The sequence below is a fragment of the Lissotriton vulgaris genome, chromosome 5, assembly GCF_964263255.1.
Source record: "Lissotriton vulgaris chromosome 5, aLisVul1.2, whole genome shotgun sequence".
Taxonomy (NCBI): Eukaryota; Metazoa; Chordata; class Amphibia; order Caudata; family Salamandridae; genus Lissotriton; species Lissotriton vulgaris.
This window is the reverse complement of record NC_141693.1, coordinates 783022554-783046845: the sequence shown is the minus strand read 5'-3', so window position 1 is coordinate 783046845 and position 24292 is coordinate 783022554. Positions and strand designations below refer to the sequence as shown.

Here is a 24292-nt window from a genome sequence, read left to right as displayed (position 1 = left end):
GATGGTAAGCCTGTGGGTGAACACCCTTTAATTACTAAGCTGCTCAAGGGTATCCTTCTAGCTAATCCTCCACGTCCTAAATACGTCTCTTTATGGGACGTGTCGGTTGTGTTACATTTTCTAGAGGCTTGGCCTGCCAATTCTTTATTGTCCCGTAAACAACTGGCGGCCAAGCTCACTATGTTACTGTGTCTGGTCTCCTGCAAGAGGGTATCTGATGTCCGTGCTTTGGATTTGGCCGGTCGCAGTTTTACGCCTGATGGCGTCACGTTTCAGCTTTCTCGCCGTACCAAAACGAATACTGCATTCATTACTTACCCTTCTTTTCCCACCCACCCCAACCTTTGTGTTGTTCAGTGTTTCAAGGATTATGAGGTATGTACTGCTTCTTTACGTTCCGATATGCAGGGTCAATTGTTGATTGCTTTGCAGAAGCCTTTTCGCCCTGTTACCCCGGCTACTTTGGCCCGATGGGTACGTTGGCTTATGGCGGAAGCAGGTATTGATGTTGCTGTGTTTGGGGCTCATTCCGCTCGAGGGGCGATGGCCTCTAAAGCTTTCTCGATGGGGGTCACTTTGTTTGACATTATGAAGGCCGCTGATTCTGTTTTTAAGACATTTTATTATAAGCCTATTGCTAATGTTGCTTCTGTGGTGGTGGATCAGCTTTAAACAAGCATAAATAGAGACTCCTGTCCTGCAAAAGAATTCAAAATTTGCAAACATTCGTGACAAGAATTTTCAATTCTATTAAGGACAAGGAGGCGAGGATTATCCCACCCATTGCTGTATGCATTTTTACTACTACACACATGTTGCATACATGCTTACTGTGGTTTATTTGCATCTAACTTGTTTTTCTACCCCCCCCCCCCCACCCTTGCTTTCTATGCTCAATTTTTACATAGCTTGTGTATTACGGCTTTCTGTCTCTTTTCAGGATCTGATCCCAAATGAAGAATTTTCAAGCCTGCCTGGATTTTTCCTGCCTGCTCCTTCGGGGATTTTTGGCTTCAGTCTTCTTCAGTCGTTTGGGTTTTGGATGTTCCTTGGACTTTCTGGATTGGTGATGGTGTTTGCCTTACTTGACTTTCCATGTTGGAGTTTTTCTGGTGTACTGGATCTGTTTTCACAAAAGAAAGAGGAAGTGTGACTCTCTATATGGCCTTATATACCGCAGACTCTATGGTTGTTACCCAAGTGTTTATGGGTATTGTGGTTTTTTGTTTGTTTCTATGGCTGCTGGGCATTTCATTAACCCCTTGGACGCTTATGACGGAACCGCTCCGTCATCAGCTGCGGGTGTGCTGTGCTGATGACGGAGCGGTTCCGTCATGGCCCGCTCGGCGCGCATGCGCCGCGCGAATCCCGCGCCTGCGCTGAGCGTTCTATTGAGCGGGGCGGGCCATGACGGAACCGCTCCATCATGAGCACAGTTCAACCGAGGCTGGTGACGGAGCAGTTCCGTCACCAGCATGCGGCCGCCGCGCGTCCGCCCCGCCCCCTTAGCACTGCGGCGGAATAGCCGCCGCAGTGAAGGGGTTAAAGAAATGAGATAAGCATAATCCTCGCCTCCTTGTCCTTAATAGAATTGAAAATTCTTGTCACGAATGTTTGCAAATTTTGAATTGTTGAGGGCAGGGCTGGACTACTTTACAGTATGTCTTCTGGGTAGGTAATCTGGACATACTTCACAGGGCGGCAGCAGTTTTGTTTCATACAAGGGGATTGGTTAGGGGGTTGCTTGTCTGGGAAGGCAGACTCACTTTCAGTGTTATAATTGAAACGAGGAATGGTGGACTCAAGAGTAAAAGAATGATGTAATGTACTCATGATGCGTGTTTGTAACAGTACACCTGTATTATGCTAGAGTGGTAAAAGAAAAGGTAAAGAGATCACAAAAAACGAGCAAGTCTCCGTTCAATACATGTGTACATTTTCAAAAGCTAAAGCTTAATAATATGTGACAAGGGACCTGTATAAACTCAGTGAACGATTACATGTATTAGGGATTCTGACTTCTCATGAGTGGAGCCACCACTGTTGAAGATTGTTTCGGAGGTAGACGTAAATGAAACATGTCAACAAACATCGGAACACCGTGTGGCTATTCAAAATGTCCATAAAGCGCTATAAGTGGGGTGATCACCTGACTAATATGTTCTTGGACAGCCAGTTCAGATGCACAACCTGGAAAGAAACGAATGCCAGAACGATGTGTGCTGCATACTGAGAAAATAAAACAAGCAGCGGAACCCGGACGACAAAAAATATTAGAGAGCATTCACACTATCCCCTCGATACTGCATTTTCCATTGAATGGCCATTCATAACTGATGAAACAATATGCATCAACCGGTAAGACGGTGCAAGGCAGATACATATATTTTCCTGAAAGTCCAGTCACGAGGTATCTGAAAACAATACTTTAAAAATGGGGTACTTGGTATCTGAAGGAAGGCGGTTAATGTGAGCGAGCTCTGCTTTAAAATAAACTCATAAGTGTTGTACATAAAAAAAATCGGTAAATGAGCCGCTTCACATTGCGAGGAATCATGGCGCCTGCTCGTGAGCGCAACACCCCCACCCCACCCTGCTCCATCCCCCCACACCAATGACGCAGTTACCTTCTGATACTTCACCTCGGTGATGCGACATCCCACCGTCTTTCACGTGGCGGGTGGAAAGAAAGGTATTTTTTTCTGACTTGCACTGTGGTGCTTTTACACGTGGTCATAATTACAGAGCATTTATTATTCGGTGAGATTATATTTACAACTGCGTGTCTTCGAATGCGGGTACCGTACTTGCGTGAGTCATGACCTACATTTTTTGAGAGGTAACTGTAGGCTATTGCCTCTCGGATGACTTTAACATGAAGGAAATAAAAAAAAAACAGCCGGCACAGTCGTTGTGAAATGTTATTCAGGGATGAGGACACGCCGTCGTTTAACACAGGAGGCAGGCGAGTTCTTCCCCGTCCAACAGCAGATTGCTCTTAACCAATAGGTGGACGGCCAGGAGTGGCACCAAATTCCCAACAGCCAATAGGAGGGCGCGGGCGCTCGTCACCGCTGAGCGTGCAGCACAGGGCAGGAGCATCCCCAGACGCGCCCAGCCATCCTCAGCCTCCACCGGCAGAGCATATAACTGCAGCGTCGCTGCCAACGACGTCCATCGTGTCCTGCCTCTCACCCCCTTTCACTGCAGCAACGGACAAGTCTCATTGCTGCGAGCTAAACCAACACGAAGCACGGTTGAAGAGCAAAAGGACATTGTCTCCTCCGGGGTAAAAACGAAAACTGTATTTTATTCATATCTCCCGGATTTGGAAGAGTCATTTTCTAAGGTACGTGAAATCTGTCGCATTTGTTTGTGTCTTATAATATTATGTTATTCGACATAACATATAGGCCTACTGTGACGTATCACTCACACACATTATGTCCTCGGACACGCTTATCTCATGTCACGCAGAAGTGGCAGAGAACCATAGGGACCAGTAAAATGATTTTTCCATGTACAGATCCTATTTTGCTAGTTGGTATTACCGACTGCAAAATAGGGGTTGCGAGTTGCTATAAGGAAGGGGCGTGCCTAGGACGTACCTTCCTATTGCAGAGTCCACTGAGTGAACTAAGATTGTTTTGCCACCCGAATGAGATCACAAAAAAATCACAAAAACAGTTGCAAATGGGGAAGGGCTCCTTCCACTTTGTGAATGATAGTAAAAACGTTTTTAAAAGCAGGCAGTGGTCCCACAGAGCACTGCCTACCTTTAAAAAAATGAAACAAACGTTTCATTTTTTCTTTTTGAAACGCATACAGGCAGCATGAAAACAAATAGTTTTATTTAAAAGCAAACAGACATCAGGCCACCATCCCTTGTTATTATTGCCCATTCTGAATTGGTCGCAAATTGCAACCTACCTCATGAATATTGATGAGGCAGGTAAATTACGTCCCCATTGGCAATCGCTAATGCGTTTGAGACAGAACATTTCATTTTGCGATTCTCTAATTGCGAGTTGCTAAAAATTGCATTTAGAGATTCACAAAATGAAATAGTTGCACAACTGTCCCTTATACTTGTATTTTACATATTTTTACTGTGAGTGAATGAACCGGATCTCATGGCATTAATCTAATAATGAATGATAGTAAATTTGATCCACTACCATTTAATTAATAGTGGGGCCTGGCATGTACAACATCTGCATCAGTAGGGAGCATTAAATCACGGTTATGTAAGTGTACAATCTGACAGTGATCAGAGCACACAATGGCATTTGTTTTCACGTATATATCTGTATTCTACATAAACAAATATGTGCACCGTCTCATTAGTTCCCTGTGTGTGTGTGTGAATATTGCAATGTAGAGTGGATTTTAACCTATAATTAAACCTTCCATGTAAGATAATGCTGTCCTACTTTTGAATTATGGATTTTTACTTTTGTTGTTCTGGTATCCCGTGAAAAATTATTTAATTGTACTGGTGATATAAAATACAGATTGGCTAAGGTGCATGTGTTCAGTAATCGTGTCTCACTTTTCTTACATTTATAAACCAATCTACTTTGGCTTCATTTGTTTGATCTTGGGACTGGAACCAGTGAATGTTTATATATGACCATTGTGTGCTGTTTAGTTCATTGTTCCGTGAGGTGTGCATAGATAAAGAAAATAATGTTTATCACATGTATTCCATTGTTAAGTAATTGTACGGTTATGGCACAGCAGCAGTTAATGTCAACATCTGTTGTCCTTAGTGAATGGAGGTGGTGGTAGAGCAGTAGATAACTTAATATTATATTTATTTCACTATTATATCCGGAACGTTATGGCACACCTTTAAACAGTTTAGTATCATATCATTTTCACTGCTCATGGAGGAAAGACATGCTCATAGCACACCAGTGCACTGTGAATAAACATATTTGTGCTTAAAGAATACATTATGCACCACATTAACATAGGTTATTACAGGCAGATTTGTTTGCCAATTTTGGCCACTGTATATCCCCCTTTGTTTCATAAACTGCTATAAACATTATGTCGTCCAGCAGTCAGCATACTATGACTTTGATGCAACTGAGTGCAAGAACTATGTCACCTGTAGCTGTATAACTCGAGAGTCCTGTCTCAATGTTCAGTCAGCACTTAAAAAATATTTCATTTGTGCCATTCCCACCATAGTTTGTCACCATTCGTATGTAAACTCCTCTGCTTACTTTGGAGAATCCTCCAACTCTATGATGGGTTTAACTCCCAACCAGTGGCTTCATCACTCAAAATATCAACAAAGAATGTGGTAAGGTGTCTGACAAATCAAGATGCTTGTGAAAGAGAAACGCAAACACTTGAGGCGCGTGGAAGTATATGTCATTTATTTCATGGACCAAGGACGACGAGGTCCCATTCAGTTCAGAGCGGCAGGCAACTGAAATGCCCTTACACTGTAGAACCAGATGAGGACTCGAGACTATGGGTTACACACACAGAACTTAGAACACAAAAGCATTTCAAACATAATCACTGCGGAAGCAGGGAACAATAAAACATAAGAACCCTAATGAATAAAGGTAAAATACACAAATACCACACCGGCTGGTGTTTCGTTGTTAATCAAATGAGTCTGTGCTGGTAGTATCATAAATATCACTCTTCTTAGTTAACCCCTGTTTTCCTGGCATTCTAGCGTCCAGAAGATCCTCAGTTATAGGAGTGTCCCTCTATTCTGTCCTGCTGACTTTGGGGATCCCAATCTTACGCTGATCTCTTATGAATTATACACTGGTTACAGCGGTTGATGCCCCCAATGACTCCCCCATGCAGTCTTGCGTACAACTAGCCAGCCATAAAGGCCCTGTTGTATTTAAATGCGGAGGTGTATGCCCACCTTTCCCAGGTGCACCCTTTATGTTTGTGATTCCCAGCCAACCTCAAATAGATCACTATGTTTCTGATCACCCCAAAGGCTATTCTTTATATAGACCTCACATAGTTTAGTTTCCTTCATGGATAGTTTCATGGAACATAGTTCAATACTATTAACGACTCTGAAGCAAATGTCTTCTGTAGCACTCCGTTCTTTGTGTGCTCTTCTTATGCATATGACATGGTGGACAGTTGAGTCTGCTCAGATGTTGCCATTAACATTAAAGATACAGAGGTGTGCAAAGCTGTACAAGGAAATGGTGAGGTTTTGTGATGGGCCTAGGACTTCAAAGGAACAGTGAGTTGTGCAGAGACAGCAGTAAGTATGTCAGGCTCTGCCTAATATTCCAAATCTCCCAATCATTTAGGAGTCAGTGGCCTTTCTTGGAACTTCCATTTTCCAGAACGACCGGTTAATTACCAGTAATGTTCATTACTCCGAGTCGTAGAACTCCCCCTCACAGTCCTGGTTCCCATCCCTCTTTCCCTGTTCGACTTCTTGTTCTTGGTGGTAAAGTATGTGCTGCAGTGGGCCAGGGCTATGCTCCACAGGATGTAGGAGTTTCCTGGAGGGTAAGGATGGCCATGGGAGTTTTGCTTGAAAATTCATTTTTTTTTTTTTTGTGGAAGTAATCAAGCGTAGCTCATGAGTTAATGACTGTGACTGGGAGGTCTGACGAGGAGGTAATGACAGTTTAGCTCAGGTATGTGTCACGATTTTTCTGTTACACACACACACGCCTTATTGCACATCATACCCAATGCATGTGCTTTGAATTTGTCCTATCGCAGGAGTAGGCGAAAATAGAGGTACTCTTCAGGTTCCCCTTCTAGCGCTTTCCACGCTTCCTTACTGTGCAGAGAGTGAGTTCGACGCATAATTGTATAATGCAGGCCTCTCTTAGCTGCAGCTGGTTTCCGATTCCCACATCATCCATTATTCATCAACCTTGTCCTCTCAACTCGTTCCTCGGTTTCTATTCTTTCGCCTGCTCACCGAATCCGATGTGTGTGACATCTCTGACTTAACTGAAGGGAAGGGAATGAAAATATGATCCAATATGCAATACAATCTGCTGATTTGACCACTGATAAGCTTTGGAAAGGAGTTCGGATTCTTTGTTCATTACAGCTCAGCTCCTGCTTCCCCTTTTGGGTATCGCGTAATTAGGAATCTCTGCAGTGCCTTCAAGTAAGGGCACTAGCACTCGCATAAGCCAACATTAGTCTTGCAGGATTTTCCTAGTGTGTGTGCGCACCTGTATACCAAAAGAATCCCTATCAATATTCGTGTTCACTTGATATAATTGTTGTTGGTCGATGATCTAAAACAGTCGCCATCTTCAACGTACAGAATTGTTTTTTAGGACTATCTTTGTGGCAAAGTGTCACTGTGACAAAAAACACGGAACAAACATATATATAGATTGACTGTTTTAGAAAAATGTCTCTTTTGTAACAACCTGTACAGTATGAGTAGCAGTTCAACCTCTCTACTGACCATTTCGAGCCAATCGATAGCATTTCGAAACATCATCTTGTTATCGTACATGCCAGTCTTTTCCCAGGCCAAACAGGTTACTTTTTTTTACCTAACACTGTTACTGTCACGTTGAAATGATCGACTTTGTTCTATTTCACCAGATTCGGAGTCCTTTCCTTTCTAGCGTAATCTTAACAGTTTGACTTTCTTGAAGGGCCCCCAACAAGATTGAACAAGGCCTTGCAGTAAGCATGACTCAGCGTAAGACTTGATAAAAGTCATGCCTTCCAGAAATCTTTGGCAGATCAGTGGCATTACCATTGCCATTATTATCTACCATTAATATATCATTTAAGAATGCTTTCTTTGTATACCTGGATGTCTTATCCTTACTGCCGCTGCTTTTGTGAAGAAAGGCAGACAATAATAAACCTTATGGTTTTTACAGTTGCTTATTTCTGAACCTCCAGTCCACAGACCAGAGCTGGTAGGTCATTTGTCAGTTACTTGGCAACATGACGCCCTACCTCACAATGCATGGAGAAGTACGGGATGTCACAGAGGGAAGACTTAATCAACAGAGGTGTGTGTTTTTGTAGTTTTACTGACATGTACTCATTGACCTAGATACATTCGCCTGATGCTTCATGTTTGCTTATCGAGCCTTAACTCGTGGGAAAGGCCAACATGACTGGTTTGTTTTAGAAATTATCACAGGAAGTGGTGCATGTATATGTACTTGTAGCAGAGATGGGAAGTGGTATTTAATTTTGTGCATGACTAAAAAGCTGGACTGATTTTCTATCAGGTTAGTGTTAAGACTCTTATGACTGTCAGTAATTTTCAATTAGAGTATTTTAGGAGTATTGCAGCTAAATGATGTTTACCGAGCATTTATCCTACTCTATTAAACAGTGGCTACCACTAAAATGCAGAATACCAGAGTACCCGTTGGTCAACTGCTATAGTATCATAATTCAAAACAGTTGAAAAGTCAATATTTTACAGCGCAGTTCATGCAACTTTGGCCTACATCCAGATGAAGACTGACAACACAGTTGGTCCATATATCATCCAGCATTCTAACCCTCAAAGCACAAACATGTTAGGAACGAGCTGTGACTAGAGTAAAGAAAGAACAGGACGGTATTGCGAGAAAAAACAGAGGAGGAAGGAGATAGAAAAAAGCAAAACAAGAGAGAATGACATACTCTCCCTCAACTAAGAGAATAACAAGCAGAAGATTAGACACAAAATGATATGGCATGGATACTATTAGACCTGCCATCAGGGCCGGACTGGGAACTGAAAGCAGCCCTGGCAAATTTTGCCAGACCAGCCCCCGTCCGGCGTTGCGAGCGAGCGAGCCGGCCGCTACTAGAACATTTTAGAAAAAGACCAAATTGGTGAATTTTACAGCACATTTTTCATTACATATTCAATTGTATCAACTTTCAAAGCACAGTAAATAGTGGATGATGACATTAAAGATTACCAGGTTACCCACCCAGTCATATGTACTCTTTCAGAGAGCACCAAAAATAGACACAAGTAGTGAATCGGAGAGAACAAAGTAAAAGTGATACCAGCCCCCACATGGTGTGTAGCGAGCAAGCATAGTGAGCAACCACTAACTAGGGAGAGTTTTCCCCCAAGAAAAGTTTGGAGACAGAAAGGCCAAAACAAATAATTTTTCAAGACATTTTTCATTACATATTAGATTGCATTAACACACCAACGTCATAATATAAGGAGACACTGGGTTCAACGGGTTTTGTGCGTGCTGCTCAGAACACTGCAAAAAATACAGTAATTAGTGAAAGAGGCCAATTTGAAGACTGCTCAAAAAAATACCCTCAAACTGGAACAAGCTGCTCTGTCCCACTCTGCCCAGTTCCAGTTCTCTGTGCAAACAAACAACTGCGTTAATTGAGTACAAACAGGCAGCATCACCGAGTCCCACTCCCAGAGCTCTATCTGTGTTAAAAGGCCTCATATGGCACTGGGTCCTTCTTGCTAGAATCTGAGCCACCACCAGAAGGACAGATTTGATATAAAGGAATAACACCAACACCAGTCATTGAGTACTAGCTACTAAATAAGTCGTGAAAGATTCAGTGTAGAACATTAAAAGATTTCTCAAAACTTCATCCTTTTATTAGGCGTTACTAGCTTGTGTCCAAACAAAACACCGGCCACTGCAGGAAAATCTACTGATTTCTAAAGTACATATTTGCTAAAAACGCTCTTCTGTCTGTGCTGCAAACATATTTATTGGTACAGTGAGTTTTGCAATCGACAACACGGCACAGTCCTCGGGACAAAATTCAGGCCAAGGCGCCACTCAAGCCCTAAAGAAATAGTGGAGGACTAATAGGAAGTGCGCAATGACGTCAAGTGGAGTGACGTCACGGAAAGCAATATAACCGCCTTACAGCTCACATTTTAAGAAAGTAGATGTATCTTACAGTTAAGGTTAAGAAACAGGGTGGCCAAATAGGATTGTTTAATGTAAATGTACGCACACAGAGTATTTGCTAGTTACATTTAAAAACTGCAGTTTCGTAGAGTAAACATAATAAGAAAGTGCACAGTGTGTTTTTAGAGATGTTTTGGTGTTCTTGCATTTCTTTTCCTGCAGTTGTGTTTAACCAACATGGAAGCACAGATACGTCTCTTTTTTTACATTATTAAGGAACACATTTGTAAATAGTGGGCAGTTAGCAGCTTAAAACAACTTTCAAGGCCAGGCTCATGACTAAGAAGGACGCTGTCTGGGGGTTAAATCTGCCTGGCAAGACCACGTTGCAGGCCAACTATAATCAGAGACACTGACTGAAATCATGCGATTTTGAGGCTCCTGCGTTTTGCGCGTCACATATGGATTTGCTGCATTTTACAAATTACCCATCAACTGCCGATTTAACAACAACAACAAAAATGTTTTTCCCACAAAACTAACGTACTAAAAATGCAGAAACGCATTGCAGCACAGTGGAGGGTCCTTCCTAAAGTTTGACTGGTCACCTTTATGTTCCTATTTCTGTATTTGGAGTGTTAAACTGGTAAAAATGAGGTACAACGTTTAAAAAAAGTGTTTACATGTGTTAAAAAGCCCAAAATAATAAGGTTATGCTAACACAACATGTGTAGCGTTATTTGTCTTTTGCTGCCACATAATTTAGTCAACCTCCTGCATAAGTTGGTCCTCCCCTATGTATAATTCCATTGGCCCGGGGTATAATATGACAGTTATAGAGATTGGGTTAGTACAAGTAAGGGGACACCTCGAGTTCCAGTTCCTTATAAAAAAAAACATTTCCGACTCAAGCTGAGGCGGGCAGTGTCCGCTCTCTAACCCCTTCGATGCTCATGACGAGCTCAGCTCGTCATGAGGTATAACTCTCGTGTGCTCATGACCCGTTTTTATTATGGCCCAGCACAGCAGATGGATAACAGCAGCAGCAATGGTGTTAAAATTAGTGAGGGGACTCCGTCCACCCAGGTCCTCCCCGCACTTGTACTCTGATTCAGGCAATGCCAGCATGTAAGTCAACGAAAACTAACTAAGCGTCCCATGATTCCAAGATTTGTAAATTTAGTAACAGTAAACAGGGTAAAAGCAATAACTGCTACTGAAGACACTAAGAAAGAGAAAAGTGTGGTAGGAAGCACTATATAAAATAAGCATTGGCATTGCCAATAGGTCTCACCTTTGGGACCTTATAATTCTTTAGCCATGCAACACCTAATGTTGTTCCGCCAAGGATATCGTGCTGTATAACTCGATACTTGTAAGGTCCAAAAAGCGAGACCTCCTGCTTTGGGCGCCCCGAAGTAGATGGAGACCTTTTGGGCTGCTCTTTTTTGGGTGGCATAGGGGCAGTTCTGTGTTGCTCCCACACCCCTCCGCTCTGGAGCCACAGGGTCAGAGGAGAGAGAGTGGTGTTTTCGTGAGGAATCTGTGGGAGCACCAGGGTCCAGGCACCCCCCACCTCCCAGTATGCCCAGCGATTCTTTTGAGCGAGCTAGAATATTGATACCCCCGGTTCATATGGTGCGTGGATTCAGTTGTCGCTCTCTGTGCTGGGGTCACTGTGATCTGACTGGAAGAACCTTGGGCGCCATCTTATGGACAGGCAAAAGGCCAGGCATCTCTTTGAGGGGTACTCACCTTCCCCAGCTTTCAATGTGACCCAGCGGGATCGGGCTGGGTAGACCGCCCTCTTCTCTACATGTCTTCAGGCTATTTAGATCCTTGCCTCTTGCTTTGGCGGTCAATGCGCTTTGGAGGAGGGGCCTCTCACCTTCAAGTGTGTGTCTGGCCTGGGGGTCTCTCCGCACCAGCCACCTTCACTCGGGTGCGAATGCACACTCAGCCGCCCCCCCTCCTGGGATCCAATGCGATCAGCGCGTCTGGGGGAACTTTATTGCTACTGGTTGCGCCTGCCGGGTGAGGCCGCCATTCAGAGGAGCAATATCGCGGTTCCATATTGCGCATGAACCACCGCTGCCACACTGGTGTCCTCGCTCTACTCACCGGGTCCCCGGAGTCCCAGATAGGTTGACTCCTTGTCCGTGCTCCCTCTGGCCGCCAAGTAAGGAGCTATTAGAGGGTCTCTTGTGTATCGATGTTTTCCCGCTCGCCACCATTTGCAATTAGGCCGCAAGCCTCGCTGTGCTGGGGCCGTTTTCTCTGCAGAATTTGCTGCTAACGGTCAGTCTGAGCTGCTCAGAGGTTGCTGATGTGTTATCCTGCTGACTGCTCGGTGCCTTGGCGGGCCGTTTGCTATGAGTGGTAATCACTCGATGTTTGCGGGTGCCAACATCAGCAGAAAACAGGTACAGTTCCTTTCCCCTTTACCGCACTCACATTTGCAGCTGTGTTGGTGGACCGGGGCTGTTTAACGCTCGCCGCGACTCCCACCTCTGAGGCCCGGGTCTGAGTGAAGCTCGGTTTGCACTGCGGTTCCCTGATCAGTTCCTTACTGATAAACATGCCTTTTCCTGCGCTTCCTCATCTGTCAGGTCTATTTGGGAGCCACCCACGAGAGCCCAGGCCCCGTTGCGTCCGCCGGCTGCACTTATCACTGGCGGGGCTTGATAAAGATGGTTTAATAAGGATAATACCATCGAAACGCATCAACACATTGATACCTAATACGTGCTGTGGGTTGTCACAAAAGATATTTAATAACTTCCAATATATCGAGTTCCAGCCTCAACGTGATTCAAACACGGATATGGTTTAATAATCACAAAGTGTATAGTCTTTTAAATAGTCTCTTCTTTTCTTTATTTTCCACCTGTTTTATCTCTCTATTTGCATTTGGTCTTGTGTCATTGATATTGTTGCAGGTCATGGTATTATTGTGTATAGATATGAAAAATATATGATTAGACTTCCTGTGACACTTGGTTTTTTCTTATGATTTAAAAAAAATGATTTTAATAAAGTGGTATGTACAAATTCTATTACCATACTTGTGTGTTGGTATACTAGTTTTTGAGCAGAGAACGTTATTCCTCCCTTTGTGTTCTCCTTGGATTGAGTGTTATGTTTGTTTTGGATGAATGATAACACTGAGCTTTACATGGTCTACCAGAGGATACATTGCTATTTTGACCTGCATCAGCACACATAGAAAGGATTTCACACTAGCCTATTGTGCCCCCAGACAGACTTGGGTCCAAAGCAGGGAGGTAAGCACTTCGATACACCTCCTTAGGGGGGAAAAACTCCTGAAGATTTCCCTACTTAAAAGTGGGCACCAGGTATAACAAGCATTGGCATAGCCAATAGGTCTCGCCTTTAGGGACCTTATAAGTGTTTAGTTCTGCAGCACAATATCCTTTGTGCAACAACATCAACTGTTGCATGGCTAAGCACTTATAAGGTCCCAAAGGCGAGACCTATTGGCTATGCCAATGCTTGCAAAAACAACAATTGATGGTCGGAATGTTGCACAATAGCAAAACATTCACCCCCGGTCACAGATCTGGGTTTAATCCATCGTTATTTTGCTCACCACACCACCCCAGTTCATACATGGTCATATGCAAATCTGCCTTGACCCTGTGCCTCATGGGAACAGTCCAGACCTAACTGCCAAGCCATGTCTTCCCTGGACCGGAATCAAGCACAGAGTCAAGGCTGATTTGCATATGGCCATGTCTGAACTGGGGTGGCTTGGTGAGCAAAACAACGATGGATTTAGGCCCAGATCTCTGTACTGGGGTGAATGTATGACATTGTTCTGCATTCTGTCCATCAATCAATCAATCAATCAATCATCTCTTGTTTTTGCATTTGCCAATGCTTGTTCAACTTGGATTGTTTACGGCTATATTTTCAATGTAGTTTTATTTTCCTCTCAATAGTTTATTAATTTCGTAACCATGGTTCTCTCTTTTGTCACAACCACTGTTCAATATGTCCAGTAGCGCACTATTGCATCATATATTTTTCCAATGATTGATGTTCACCTTAGTCCTTCATGTCTGTACTGTACCCCTTTAATCCTGTTTTATATTAAAATGTGAATTTCTATCTAAAATAAACTACAAAACCGAACAGGGATAATTATTATTTCGTACTTAAATAAGGCTATATTAGCCTACTGTATGTCAACAGGTCTCCAATGTTTATTAACAAACCTGGGAGAAGTTTAGTAAAACCCGCACTATCTTGTTTGTGCGTGCTCAAAATATTATAAATGCTGTCGACAGTATCAAAACATAAAAAAATATAAAACACATTTCAGTGCAATGCACATGTATAATTGACTCTGGATCTTATTTCTACCCAAAATCGGTGAGAGATACCAGTGCTCTCAAATGAAAGTACTGGACCCTGGCTGTAAAGAGCTACAATCTTTCAGTGACAACTTTCCAACCCATGCTGAGAGGTACCAGTACTCTCCAGGGAAAGTACTGTATCCAGGCTGTGACCTGTCATTACCTTTCAGTGTTTCGGGGTATCTGTGATGGGCCATGCTGGTGTTATCCTCTTCGGGTAACAGGCAGAGTCTGACGGTAGGGGAGGCGGGGGGCCTGGTGGTGGTGGGGGGACCGCAGCGAGATGTGAAGGCTTCGCACAGGCTGGTGCTGAACGTGCAGTAAGACGGGCCGAGGTTTCTCTACTGCCATCCAGGTATCGGTACCAGACACTGCTCGTCACTCAGACACGCAGTCTCCTCTCCAGGGCTACTATCCGTCTGATTTGTTCAACTGAGCTGAAACCAAGACCACTGCTCCCAGAATCCCCTGTTTTCTTGAAAGAAAGACACTGCCTGGAAACAAAGTGCCCTGATGACAGGGGGTTCAATATACAGCTACCAAATATGGAGAGGACCCCGCAGGCCAGCCAGACGAGGAGGGAGAGGCCGATGTTCCCCCAGGTTCTTCAGCACCCCCTTGTGGGAGATGAAGATGCCACTGCTGATGATGGTGCCAGTGGTGAATGAGATGGCCTGCAGCAGCTTGATCTTCCTCTTCGGGTACACAGCCTCCTCTTTGGGCTCTTCACCCTTCTTGCTTTCAGGTGACGACCCCATCGCGTCTGCTCTGTGGCCTGTTCTCGCAACTTTTGGACAATGCACATCTGCTCAGAAACACTGTTTTTCTCAGTCCCGCTCAAGGCCTCTACCCCCAGCCTGCGGGCAGCACCTGCTCAGGCTGAGCTCCTACTGTGCGCCCGAGGCTGACTGAATGAATTAGGAGCGAAGAAGCAGGGGCTGGGGGTGGGAACAAATGTGGCCCGGTGGAATGCGGGCGAAGGGAGCGGAAAATAAAGCAACACCAAAAGCGAGTGTGAGAAAGAGAAAAAGCTACAGAGAGGATGTGGCCTAATGGCTAGAGAGGTCGACTTCGAAACTGGGGAACCGGTTCGAGTCTCTGCAGGGATGCTCAACTTCCTGTGATTCTGGGCAAATCATTAAAACAACAAATTAATCTGTCCCTCTGCACGGCAACAGGTGATAATGTAAACCGCTCTGATAACCCCGGGTCTAAATCGTAGTATATAAAACTCCCCCAAAAAAGACGCACTTCGCTTGGATCTGAACTGGCACGAGAGAACGTCCATCCGACTCCAGCTTGACCGGCGCCTGATGTCACATCACTGACGTACGGGCATTATAACACCCAAACCCCAAAGACAAGTGTTATAAATGGAAATATATTGGAGCAGGTACTCACCCGTGTACCTGTTTGTCCTTGAGACGTGCCAGCACTCTCCCATTATACATGTATTGCATAGAGGTCTAGACAAAGCACTTACGGCCACATGCATCATTGCACCCGTTTGCGATTCCTAAATTGCGAAAATTAAGGAATCGCAATTTAGAAATCGCAAACGGCAATGCATAAACAAATCGCATTTATTTTTGCGATTCGGTATTTTTCCTTAATTGCAATTCACAATTTGCGAATCGCAATTAAGGAAAACCCTTCCTATTGATTCCTATTGGCCAAGACATTTTGCGAATTTCGAATTGCGGTTCGCAAAATGTGAATGCAATTTCAAGGGTGCAGGGAGGGGGGGTCCAAAGAACCCCTCCCTGCACCCCTGAAATGCAACTTGAAATGCAATTTACACACACACATGCCCCAAGGGCATGTGTGTGTGTAAATTAAAACTTTCAAAAATGCAATTTGTGCATATTTGAAAGTTTTTGGTAAATTAGCATGAAGTTCAACTTCATGCTAATTTACCACTTCCAAATTGCGAATTCGCAAACAAAAAATGATCATGCATTGCATTTAAGAAATCTGAAATTGCGATTTCTTAAATGCAATCGCAATTTTAGAAATCGCAACATGGTTGCGATTCCTAAAATTGCGAAATGCATGATGCATTCCAAATTAGTTAATTGCATTCGCAAACGGCCGAAAATTGCGATTCGCACCATTTGCGAATGCAATTGACTTTGATGCATGTGGGCATTAATCTTTCTGTGCCTAAAAAATAACAAGCGCACGTGCCTAAAAAAGTTAATGGAAAACAAATCAACAAGCGCGTGCGCTCCTAAAAAAGTGTCGGCAAAAGTGAAAGCATTTCACTTGCGGGAGCGAGCAGCGCCAGTACCTATAAATGCTAACACATGGTGCCAAAGCTCACTCCTGCAAGGGAATCGCTAAACGTGCATGCGTTGCCATTGAAAGAAATGCAATGCGTGCACGTTATTAGAGTTTTAGTGAATCAATGACAAAAGGTCTTTTTCCTATGCTGCACATGCATAGGCGAGACCTAAAAATGGGGCCCTCAGCGCCCTGCTGCTTGAGGGCTACGTGATTACTGAGAAGGAAGACTGGACCTATTCCCGTTATCCCAGGCTGAGAGACTCTGAGGTTCAGCTGACTGATCTCCTGTTTTGAGTTAAAGGGGCATAACAAGCTCCAAAGTCTTGACCTGCTTCCTGGTCCTGCAACTGGCATTGCCTGAGCCCTGCAGGCCTCTGCAAGTGTGAGCCCCTGATCCCTAAGGGGTACGTACCTTCCCATGTCCAGGACTCTTGGCTGGCATCAGAGTGCACACCTTTGACTCAAAAAGGAGAAATCCCATTTGCTCTAAGATCTTCCTGTCCTTGCAGAATGCCAATGCAAAGCACCAGTGAACCCAAACCTTCGTGCTACAGGGATCCCCAGCGTTTACTAGCATCACGAAAACTGCACTTCGTGCTACAGCATTGACCGGCTGTGTTGACCGCCAACGTGAATCTCCAGCAACAACTTTCTGTGACGCCTGACAGGATCTTCGTGCTACAGCAACAAGCATCCGCGATACTCTCCCTGCTCCTCACGGCCTCCCACACTTCGAACAGAACTTGCTGGACTTTAGAAGCCAGCTTTTTCAGAGGGACTAAATTACTATATTAGACCCATGATCCATTATGGTCAGCCTGATCTTGTGACTTTCACCCGGTCTTGCAGGACCAGATAACTGCAAGTGGTACCTTGTGCTTTTAGGCCCTATACCAGAAGTTGATCTCAGAATTGTTCTAATCAATCTTTCGAGTGTTACGGGTTGGCTATATAGATGATATAGAAAAGGGCCGTCCTTAAGTGGTACGTATGCGTTGGGTGATGCTTACATGCAGAATGCAAAGCCCTGTTCCAGATAAATAAATGAAGGCATATATTTTGCATATTCCAGGAGATGTCTTTTAATCACAGCATACTACGCACAACCTTATAGGAATCCTTTTGGGATTCCTGCATGTCTGCACTGATCTAAAAAAACTATCCATTAATCTGTATGAGTCCCCCGTCCTCCACCCCTTTGCTGTAATGTTAGAGCTCTATGGCATCTGCAATAGCAGTTGCCAGGAGCGAAGAAGCTTTGTCACTGCAAGGAGGCTAAACGGAAATGAGTGAACGAAGGCTCTTTGTGAACAACCCTCAAACAAATTACTGTCTCTCGACAAACTCCTTTATGGCGAGAAACACCTTTCATGGAAACACTGATGTACTACTTTAAGACAGCTTTCTGTGCTATGCTCCGTCATCATGCTGTAAACCTAGCTGCAATCTACATGGATGTACTCATGGCCACACGGGCACATAAACTGATCTGTGATTTGTGGAAAGACCAAACGGGCTGGAGTGAGTCAGTAGCAGCAGTTTGCATAGATGTACTCAAGGCTACACTGAGTCAGTTATACGTAATGAGTCTGCCACAGGACACCTTTCAGCCTCTCAGAGGCACCGACCCGGCTGATACTCTGACCAGTTTGCCATTATGCCATCATCTCTTTGACTGTACCACATATAATTAATTATATCTATTTTCTGCTCTCTCCAACAACCAAATGGGGAAAACCTAATTTCAAAAATACTGTAATCATGGCATAAAGTCCAATATGAATGCATGATTTAAATTAAACAATTTCTTTTTATTTTATTTATTTATTTTATTTTGACGGTTTTGTATAGCACGAACAAGACCCTTGCGGGTATCAGAGCGCTTTACAGGGCAAATATAGGAGGACAAGTACATATAAAACACAGAATTATGAGAGTACAGTAGTGATAATTATTACAAATTTGCATATATCTACAGTAATGTACAAGTAACAGTTCAAGTGAATTTAGACATGAGTATCAATTTCACTTCTTTTTTTAAAAAGGCTGCGGACGGAATTAGTTTTGTTTTGGGGGTAAAGCGTTCCAGATCCTGGGAGCCGTTCCTGAGAAGGTACGATTATATGTTTTCTTCTTGGAAAAATGTTGTGGTTTAAGTAGAATATTATCCGAACTCCTGGTAGATCTGTTACCACCCGATAATACTAGTTTCTCCGCTAGGTACGTCGGGGTTTTTGATGCAATGCCTTATGAGTCATACATGCGATTTTAGGTGGATTCTGGCCTCAAGGAAGCCAGTTGAGTGTCTGCAGTTCAGGTGAAATGTGGCAGTTTCTTTTTTTGCCAGTGACTAGTCTAGCAGCTCTTAGATGAGCGGCTCTTAGATGAGCGGTCGTTGATTTAGGAAGGCCGCAGAGAGCGACACTTCCATAATCAATTCTGGGAATTACTAGAGTTTGGACTGCCTGTTTAAAGTAATTTGCGGGTATGAAGGGTTTCAGTTTTCTCTGGGTATTTATCTGAAAATGTGCTCCTTTAGCTGATATGCTTCTGCATATTTAGTTTATTGTCAAGTGTTATACCTAGAGATTTGGCGGAATCGATGATGAGAGGTTGACCGTCAAGTGCAGTTAGGTGTTTCATCCAATCGCGGATGGTGGTTGTTTGGTTGGGGGGGGGGGGGCGATTAAGAGGAATTCTGTCTTTAGTGCGTTTAGTTTTAAGTGTTTCCTTGCTAGCCAGGTTTGTGTCTTTTAGAGCGTAGAGTTAAGGGACTTGGGGGCAGATTTATGAAGGCCTTGCGCCGCCGGTGCGTCATTTTTAACATGGGAAAAGTGACGCCCCGGCGGCGCAAGTCCTTCATAAATCTGCCCCTTGATGTCTTTGAGAGAGTGGACCTTAATGTAGAGCTGTGTGTCTTCGACGTACAAGTGGTAATTGATATTTGCGGAGTTGAGAAGCTCAGTGAGTGGTTCCATGAATAAATCGAAGGGTGTTGGGGAGAGGGAAGATCCCTGGGGTACTCCCAAGGTGACTGGGGTGGAGTTCGATAAGGATTGGTTAATCTTGAATATTTGTGTTCTGTTTTGGAGGAAGGAGGTGAACCAGTTTAACACAGGACCAGATAGTCCCAATAGACCAGATAGTTTCCAAAACATTCAATGATGGGAAGGTAGCATGAACACAAACTGTCAAATTTCCCTTGGTTCTGTGGCAAAAGGAAACCATAGATAGGCGTACAATGTACCAAAAAATCAAAGGCTTTCTGACAGACACTGAAGTACCTTAGCAACAAGAGGAGGAGGATAGTTTCAGTAGCAAGAATAACAAGTGCCCTCGGAAGACAGCACCTGATATTTGACCTCAATCTCTGAATGCCCAGCTAATGTGACAAGATTAGAATACGAATTACAGGCCTATTTATTACAGAAAACGAGTTTGTGAAAGAATACTGTAAACACAGCTTTTGCATGGGGAGGTACAGACTTAAGCTGGACAACCTAAAGCAAATAAAGCCAGCAAATGTGAAGCAAGAAAACGTGTGTTGCAAAACACAAAGCCACTGGCAAACGATGGGCAGAATTCATTCCCAGGTCAAATTTCTGAAACTCTACATGATGTCTTGCGCATACCACACAGCTGCGCTTTCTGGTAGGCTGCAACCTAAAAACGGAGAGCAGGGATTTGGAGTGGTTCTTGGGTAGGAGTTGGTAGCATGAGAGCAAATGGTTAAGGATGTAACCCGGTAGCAAGCAAGCAGGAAAATATTCTAGTCATGAACACGGGGTTGACCCAAAGCCTACTGTATCCATATTGTATTGTTCACAATAGGTCTTTGACAGCACACAGGCAAAGCTGTCTGCTGGCGAGACCTAAAAAGGGCCTAGAAGAATGAAGGGTTCTTAGGTATTGCTCTTTATCATTCATGTTTCTCTCAAAATTAAGCTCCTTAATGATGTTCAATATTAAATTGCTATCGTGTCCTTGTTCTTTTGTCCAGAGCTGCATCTTTCTGCAGGTCTGATTTCATGCAGCATTGTAATACATACAGTAAAGCAGAAATCTCACCATATTGATGGGAGTGTATTATGCTTCAGGTTTTTATTCAAAATAAGTGTATGTGAGCCCCCTCGCAGCCATCGCACGCCAACACAAACCTGAACATCATTTCCTATTCCGACGACACCCAGCTGATCCTCTCCCTCACCAACGACCCCTCCAGAGCCAGCCTACACGAAGGAATGAAAGACGTCGCCGAATGGATGAAGAACAGCCACCTGAAACTGAACTCAGACAAGACGGAAGTCCTCATCCTGAGCTCATCCCCCTCCGCCTGGGACGACTCCTTTGGCCCCCTGCCCTGGGCACCACCCCTAAGCCAACGGACCACGCACGAAACCTGGGTTTCATCCTGGACTCCTCACTCTCGATGACCAAACCAGTCAACGCCATCTCATCATCCTGTTTCAACACCCTGCACATGCTCCGAAAGATCTTCCGATGGATCCCCACCGAAACCAGGAAGACGGTCACCCAGGCACTCGTCATCAGCCGACTGGACTACGGGAACACCCTCTACGCTGGAACCACAGCCAAACTACAGAAAAGACTCCAGCGCATACAGAACGCCTCCGCACGACTCATCCTGGACATCCCCTGCCACAACCACATCTCCTCCCACTTGAGAGACCTGCACTGGCTCCCCATCAGCAAAAGAATCACGTTCAGACTCCTCACCCACGCACACAAGGCTCTCCACGACCTGGGCCCCAAGTACCTCAACAACCGGCTCACTTTCTACACGCTCACCCGCTGGCTGCGATCGACCAGCCTCGCCCTCGCCACCGTCCCACGCATCCGCAGAGCCACCGCCGGAGGAAGGTCCTTCTCCTACATGGCGGCCAAGACATGGAACTCCCTCCCCAACCACCTACGGCTGACCCAGGACCATCTCTCCTTTAGGAAGCAACTCAAGACCTGGCTTTTCGAGCAGTAACGGACTCCTCCCAGCGCCTTAAGACCCTAGCAGGTGAGTAGCGCGCTTTATAAATCTGTTTGATTGATTGATTGATTTACAGTTAAATCAGTGAACAAATATCGACCTTTATTTTCTTTGGCAGTTATTTTCATTGTCTGATCTATATCTCGGTTTTCCTGTGCCATGGTGTGTTGAAATCTACTCCACCATAACGAAATGTGCAGTTGGGAAGGGACTGTGCTAAACTTAGAAGTGCTATGTTTTCGTAGGTGTTGTGTAGATGGGCTCAGGATACCGCCCAAAGCCTCTGCTCTGTGGCACCCAAAGAGAATTGCAAAGGTTTAAACCCTCATCCTTCTACGTTACGTTCTTGGTGTGTGGCCCTTAAAGTGTACTCAAAGAGCAGTGGGAGGTCACCTGTTGACATGTGCATTCATTTTTGCAGGACTTTTCACCGTCAGTAAATTCTAGGCCTGTAAAGGTTTGTTTTATGGTTATTGATTGTCCTCTGAAGAAGTTTGCAGTGATTACAATAGTACTTTGCATAGATAGGAGGTTACCAGATAATTGGCTGCCATAAATATGAGTAAAAATCTGGATCTGAAGTTAAAAAAATATTGTAAAGCAAGGCGATTGTTGATGCTCTCTTCCTAAATATAAGGCATTAGTTTAGTAGCCACATTATGCCTAAACTAAAGCCTTTCCCCTGCTACAAACTCTTCTACTACATTTTGTAGATGCCCCCCTCCTTTAAAAAATGTATGAACTTAAAATGCAATCATCAGCATTTGTATAGTGCAGTACAGTCACTCCTAGGGGTATCTCAGCGATGAGTATGCTGATTCTCTGTCAAAGAGCCCGATCTTGAGTTTCTTTTTAAACTCCTTCAGGGAAGGTGCTGTTCGTAGGTGGAAGGGTCTGTAATTTCAGTTTTTGGTGGCAATGTAGGAGAAGGAGCGGCCCCCAATATGGCTGCGACAGATGCGGGGGTGTGAATAAAAAGGCTCATAGGTGTCTAGAGGGCCCATGGAAGTTCAGTCAATGTAGGATAGTCCTTGTAGACGTGCATGAGGATCTTGAACTGGAATCTCTTCAGGATGGGGAGCTAGTGGAGATTTCTGAGGTGGAAGGTGATGTGGGTCCTTTTAGGCAAGTCCAGCATGAGTCTGGTTGTAGTGTCCTTTATGGTCTGGAGTCACCTGAGGAGCTGTGTGGGGATACCAGCGTAGAGAGCATTGCATAGCTAAGGCAGCTGGTTACGAGGGCCAGAGTGACAGTCTTTCTGGTGTTGACTGAGATCCATCTGAAGATTCTACGAAGTGTGGGGAAGCAGATGGAGGTAACTGATTTTACTTGTTCTTTCACAGTCAGTTGTCTGTTGAGGATGATGATGCCAAGGTTGCAAGCAAGGTCTGCTGTGTTGTGAGTTGGTTTAAGTTCTGCTGGCCACCAGTTGTGGTCCCAGGAGGAAGTTTTGTTCCAGAAGATCAGTACTTCTGTCTTGTCGAAGTTGAGTCTGAAGCAGCTGTCCCTCATCCATTTGGCTATGTTGGCCATGGCGTTGGAGAAGTTGGTTTTGGTGTTAGAGGGCTCCTAGGTGAGCGAAAGAATTAGTTGAGTGTTGTCTGCGTAGGAGTTTATGTTGAGGTCGGGGATCTGGAAACGTCTGTGAGGGGGATCATGTAGCTGTTGAACAGGTTGGGGATGAGGCATGATCCTTGGGGTGTGCCTCATATGAGGTCCTTTGGGGGGTGAAGCGAGGCAGTCATACGCTCTGTGTTCAAGCTGTCCGGATGGAGGAGATCCATTTGTGGGCATTTGAGGGAAATTCAGTTTATTGTAGATAATGAGGACCAAATTCACCAGGGCCTGTTTTATAGACACAGCTCACTGTCCCTGTTTCTGCCACAGCACACCTTTAAATAGGTTCAGCAGATTGTGAGCCGTACTGCAAATAATGTGCTGCCCTGAGGGCAGGCCCAAACTCGTGTTTCCCTAAGAGCAGCACATTCAGTGAGTTAGGAGAGGCTGACTGAAGCAGCTGCTCCATCTTTCTTGTTGGAGCCGGCACTCACCTGCACTTTAAAGAGGTGATAGATATCCCCCTATAGGCAGGAGCAATGAGTGACTGCACATGTCTGGGTCCCCCTTCAGAGGGGTTCCCTCAAGTAGCACACAGACAGTGCGCCACCTCTGTTGTAGTACACTATCGGGGTGCCTCCTTAACCCTTTCCATGCGGCCGCGATTCCCCTGGTGTGCTGTAAACAGCACGAACAGGGGCGGACCGTGACGAACCCCAGCCGTCATCAGCACACGAGCACCGTAGTGCATGACGGCTGGGGTTCGTCATCAGCATGGAAGGGGTTAAGGCCTGTTTGTCTGTGCTCACTCAACTCTAATAGACTATGGCCACAGAGGCAAGGAGATTTTTGATTTGCATGAGGCTTAAAAATCATATTATTATGTTTTTCTCATTAGTGAGGCGCTTGACCGTACAATAAATACAATCTGAAATTGCATGGAAACTATTCAGGTATCATTTAGAGCAGGGGTCTCCAACCTTTAATAAGAGCTACTTGCAATCAATAAAAATCATCCCGAGCGACTTATACCTTTAGTGTTGTATTAGTGATCACATCAGACAAGGTTACCTATTTGGCACCATATTAGTGATCACCTTAGTGCATCAGACAGGACTGCATTCAGTAATGTAAAAAGAAAGGCTTTGGCATGCCTTTACTTTGGTAGTACATAAAGGCAAAATCTTAAATACCTCTGGCACTAAGGTAAAAATATATTATTTACA

The 24292-nt window shown here is 44.5% G+C and overlaps 1 protein-coding gene across 2 annotated transcripts in view; it reads left to right on the top strand.

Moving 5' to 3' along the window:
• The first annotated feature begins 2910 nt into the window (after positions 1 to 2910).
• The window catches only part of SCD (stearoyl-CoA desaturase), a 54754-nt gene continuing 33372 nt past the window's right edge, over positions 2911 to 24292 (top strand). Inside the window, exons 1-2 of one of the 2 annotated variants that reach the window (XM_086922253.1) lie at positions 3077 to 3349; positions 18553 to 18620. The gene's annotated coding sequence lies outside the window, so the exon portion shown is untranslated. Of the gene's footprint in view, positions 3350 to 18552; positions 18621 to 24292 lie in introns of both variants that reach the window. The other variant, XM_086922252.1, reaches the window with a different exon arrangement.